Here is a 5,833-nt window from a genome sequence, read left to right on the forward strand (position 1 = left end):
GGGAGGAGAGCGGGAAGAGACGGAGAGGGGAGGGTGTCCTGTTACGCCCTCCCCCGTCTCCCCCTCCCTCCTCCGCCTTCTATTAACAAGACCGCACACATTACATGCGGGCAGATTCGAGGGTGGGGGGGGCAAAGGTCACACACGACCGTGATGGTGGGGTCTATTCAGCTGTAATATGCTCAAAGAAGCGGCTGGGGAGGGGGCTTTTAAAAAAGTGGGCGTGGTTGTTGGGAAGCTTTTGCACTGGATGGATGGAGGTCGCCATGACGACACGTCACCTTTACCAGTGGCATCCAAGTGCGTCGAACCACAGCACTCATGGACAAAAGCTACTTAGCTGACAGGCAGTAAAACGTAAAGGTAGGAGAATACACATCTACAAGTTCATATATAATGTGCGGAGTTCCCCAGGGGTCAATACTGGGACCATAACGGTTCACTTTGTACATCAATGATATCTCCAAAGTCACAAAAGACTTAAAGCTGGTATTATTTGCGGATGATACCACTGCTTTTTGTTCTGGAGGGAGAACAGACGAAATCATTAGAAAGGTCAGAGAAGAAATGGTCACACTAAAAAGATGCTTTGATGATAATAGATTGTCCTTGAACCTAAATAAAACTGAAATCAACAATAAATTGTCCTTGAGCCTAAATGAAACCAAAATCAACAATAGATTGTCCTTGAACCTAAATAAAACTAAAATCAACAATAGATTGTCCTTGAACCGAAAAAAAAAATAAAATCAACAATAAATTGTCCTTGAGCCTAAATGAAACCAAAATCAACAATAGATTGTCCTTGAACCTAAATAAAACAAAAATCAACAATAGATTGTCCTTGAACCTAAATGAAACTAAAATCAACAATGGATTGTCCTTGAACCTAAATAAAACTAAAATCAACAATAGATTGTCCTTGAACCTAAATAAAACTAAAATCAACAATAGATTGTCCTTGAACCTAAATAAAACAAAAATCAACAATAGATTGTCCTTGAACCTAAATTAAACAAAAATCAACAATAGATTGTCCTTAAACCAGTGGCTAGCATACGCTAGCTGCTAAAGAAGCTATTGTCCTGACCGACAAGTCAAGGAGGGAGACAAAGGCGGCTTGTTTATCATTTCAACGCATTCCTGCTCCTCCATCCTCATCATCATGGTCATATCCGTGGACCTGCCACCTTCAGCTCATGAACTTCTCATTGACTTATCTCACCGTCTTTGTGCTCCATCAGGTTGTCCGTTTGATGGAGGAAAAACTACAATCCTTGGAACAACATTGCTTTAACCTCCTGCTAAGCGGTCCATAAGCAGCGTGGCTGATTTGGCCGCCATAACCAATCGTTGATAAGATCTACTCTGATGACTGAGAAGAGCAACAAGAACATTCCACCGCTACCAACCCCCTTAGATCCCGTCTCCTCGTTTTGTTTCTCCACCCAGCCAAAGGATCTCCTACCAGATCCCATCATGGTTGCTCCAGCTCAGTGGAGCTCCTATGGAGGTAAGGTGTTCCTCAAGCAAGAACAAGCCTGCCTCCCTGATCCCAGTGGTGGATCTCCTGTGAGTTCCCCGAGCTGATCATGTCTTCTTAAAGGTCGGGTGTCACCTGCGCGTCATCGGAGGAGTTGCCACCAGTCGAAACAAGAAACAACCAGTCATGCAAGTTTGAACGAAAGTACACGACGGCGTCCAGGCGAGGGGCGCCGCTGTCATCCATCTTGGATAATGTAAACCAGCAACGGCGCTCAAAGACGACTTCTTCACAAATTCTTTAAACACAAGGAGGCGGCCTAATGGGACACTTCGTTACCATGACAACCATTGTTTAAAGGGCTGGGTGGCTGTCTGCGGATTGCAATGGGATTTGGAAGAATTTTCCAGAATGACCCCCTCCCACACACAAACACACAACCTGCATTCCCAACACATGTGCCTGGAAGAAGACGAACACCGGGATCCAGAAACGCATGACGAATGGCGGACTTTCACTCGGGTCAAGGGTCAAGTCGTATCCCTTTCCCGACCTTGGCATCAGAGAGATGCAAGACGTCCGTTCCCCATGTGTCCCCACTGGGGGTCACTTGCAGACCCCCTTTTCTGACATGCTGGAGAGTACCCCACAGGGGGGTTGGGGGGGTTGGGGGGTGGGGATAGGGGGTAATGATGAGGTCCCAGAGGTTGAAACGTCTGGGAAACATCAGCCTCTCACCTGTGATGCTTGGATGCAATCTTGCGGACTATAAAGTAGTGATTGGGAACTTCCTGCGGTTTGTGCGTACTTCCTGTGATGAGAGGCCGCAAAGGAACTCGCCACCCATCCAAGGGCCAAAACCACAATGATGACACTGCAGAATCCGGGCAGGCCAAATAAACTTATAAGTTACTGGGGTGAGAAACTTTGCGGAAAGCCGGACTGGATCAGGACCAGAGCCGTAACAGATTCAATGTGAGTCCAGGGTTATACCAAGCCAAGAACTCGCAGGAACTGATCCAATTATGATGACGCACGGAGAAACGATGTCGCTGTTGTTGTTCTTGTTCTTCTGTTCTTCTTTGGCCAATCCAAAGGCGGTCCAGCCAGACCTTTCCGGTTCTCCGAATATGATCCTAGCGGGTCATATTACGGTCTTTTAGTTCTTGCTATCGGGACATCAAAAAAGTACCTTGGTATTATTCTAAAATCCGTTTTCTTTGGGTGAAGAGTTAGCACTCAAAGAGCTCCTCCCCCTTCGCTAACTGAAAGTAGACCTGGACCAACGACTTCTGGTGGCTGACGTGCTTTATTAGCTCGGGTATTAGCATCTGGTACGGGAGCGCCCTGAAAGATCGTCTCAATCAGAGGGCTAGGAGTAGCAGGATTAGATGCTACATGCTAGCACACTGCAAGCCCAAACCACCGCTGGCTTTCCTAGTACATACATCGTCCCTGCTAGTCTGTCAGGAACCATAAAGATCCAACATTCTGATGTGGAATATCAGCCCAGGTTTGGATCATTATGCAAGGAGGATTAGGATCATGTGACCAGTATCAGACTAAGGAAACAACAAATGCAGACAAGACTTGACATCAACATGTAGTCCCCGCCTTGTAAACGTGCAACACATGGGACCGGGATTTGGGATTCATCGTCGAATCACAGACTAGCAGGCGGTTTTATTTTGTGTATTACGTTGCGACGGTGCCTGGTTGTTGCGGTCAACATCGACGTGCCAAAACCATTTAGACGCCATGGAGGTCATCTTCGCCAAGCCACAATCTGAGACGGATTTCCGTCTTACTCGAGTTCCACCTCCATAATGAATCAATCCAATTAACTTGATGACTCTTCCACGGTGACCCCCGCCTTCAGGCGGCGATCAATACCCGCATGTTTAATTTGCATAGGGTGGTCTCCGCCCCGCGTCGCAATGACCGCGTTAATTAGACGAGTGGCAGAGAAGAATAGCAGCAGGTATTCCCACTGGACTTTCCCCATCGACTGGGTTAGAATGAACCCCTTGACACCGACCCCAAGGGGGAGAGAGGCGGGCACCTTTTGTCCAAACTCCAAATTGGGTTTCCTCATCATAAGGTGTCTGCTGGGAATCAAGTAGAAACCAGTAAGATAAGATTAGAATAGCATTCCTCAGCCAACGTGGTCTACATAGTACAAGTGACAAGCCCATTCACTTCCAAGACATGGGAAGACAACACATACGGATAACACGCCGTTGCTAACCCCTATGATGCGTGTTAGCCCTGTTAGCTAACATGTTTTTGGAATGGGGGGGCAGGGAGGACCCGGACAAAACCTCATTTCTTTGGTTTTCAGATGGCCACAATTTCTGTTAGTCCAGAGTAAAGGACTTTAAAATGACTTTGAAGTCGAATCTAGCATTAGTTAGCCTTGACAAACTAGCGGGCTAGCCGCCATCTTGCTTTGGTCATCCAGTTAAAAACCAGCTGGGGAGAGAGACATGATGTCAACATTCCCATGGAATCCTGGCGATAAGTTCAAATGATGTCAACATGTTTGTGAGTGCTGAGGCCCCCCACCTGCTGTTGGACGCCATCCATCGCCCAAGTCCCCAGTCCCAGGCGCTCGTATCGCCAACCAGCCGTCCTTTTATCACCCCCGCAGCGTTTGTTGGGACTTGTATCCCAAAACTGTGATAGCTGTGAAATGGCACCAAAACAAAATACAGCAGGATTCGGAAACCTTTGGCAAAGCGGGAGCTGACGAACGAGCTTGGGACCGCAGCCCGTTTAGGCGGCTAGTCAAGTGTGAAGCAGTTGAGACAACATTCTTAGTCAGGAACAACCATGGTGGTTTTTGTCAGGTTCAAAGACTTTGGAGGTCTTCTTGTCCTTTTCTTCCTGTCTGCTGTGTTCCGAGGAATGCCACCGTATGGAAACCACCGGCTTTGGGATGGATCCTGTTCTAGTCAAGTCACGTTCGTTGGTCGGTGAAACCCTAAACGACAGTGGTGGCCTAGTGTTAGCATGATGGCGGTCACATGACCTGTGGAAAAGTGGGACCTGATGAAAGAATAGAATAGTAGATTCCCTATGACTTGTATTTCATCTGTCAATCAATGCTGGTCGCTCATAACCCCCCCACCCCCACTCCCACCCCCACCCACATCGGCTGAGACCCTTTGACCTCCGTGGTAAATCCCTCCATATTCCGCACATCTGGAAGTTGATAGGTGACACCCTTCTTGATTAAAAATAACAGGAAAACAATGCCTATGAAACTTTTTATGAGCTCATATTCCCCGGGAAAAGCACGTCAAGATTCCAAGATTTCTGGAATTGTTCTAATTCATATCAGACTACATGTGAAGATGCATTATTTCCATTTGTTTATAAAAAGAGTGGAATGTCTTACCTTTAGGATGATGATGATAAGCAAACCGGACACTTCATTAGGTACACAGACGCTAGCTAGCTAGCTAGCTAGCTAGTGAGTTGACATATACAATATGCTAATTATTGACAGCATTTTCACGTTTGGCTTATAAGCTAAAATCACATTAAACAAAGCGAAATCAGCCCTAAGACATACAAGTACTTCTAAAATGATTTAAAATGAAGTTCAGCTTACGTCAGACAACACGTCAACATACCTGCTGTGTTTGTGGTCTACCTTCATTAGCGATAGGTGGTTCTTCGCCCTCATGAAGGGACGTCATGGACGCCACGTTGGGAAATGCTGCCATCTGGCGGATGGAGGGATGCACTACATCGCATCGCAATACGGAACACTTGATGTACTTCTGTGTTCATAGGAAGACGTGAAGCCACATTGGGAGTACGCGCTTTTTAAAATACTAGATAGATCGGCGGTGTCCAAACGGCGGCATGATGGCCATTTACGGCATGTAGCTGTTTATTATTATTTTTATGTTGTTCTTTTCCTATTGAAAAAAGGGGGAGCCTTGGGAGGCTCAAAAATTCCAATTAAACAAGGAAGTACAACAAAAATGGGGAAAAACCAATAAAGTCGTAAATCATAATATGAAGAGAAAAAATAGCATGCATTTTAATATGATATTTATATAATATAATATATTTATAATAATTTATATATATAATATTTAGGAAAAAAAGATACAAAATGAGAAATATTAAAATTTTGGAAAATTATGTTTGTTGAGAAAGTTATAAAATCGCATTAATAATATCCAAATCCGATGGGAAAAAAAATCACATTACCAGAAAAAAAAAAATATTTGTAAAAATTAAAAAAAAAACTCCATTAAGTTTAAAGAGAACATTTGAATATGAATAATTCATAACACAAAGCAGTTGTTATATTGAAAAAAATATGTTGTTCAA

This window comes from Doryrhamphus excisus, linkage group LG2, assembly GCF_037039965.1.
Source record: "Doryrhamphus excisus strain RoL-2023G ecotype Guam linkage group LG2, RoL_Dexc_Guam_v1.1, whole genome shotgun sequence".
Lineage (NCBI taxonomy): Eukaryota > Metazoa > Chordata > Actinopteri > Syngnathiformes > Syngnathidae > Doryrhamphus > Doryrhamphus excisus.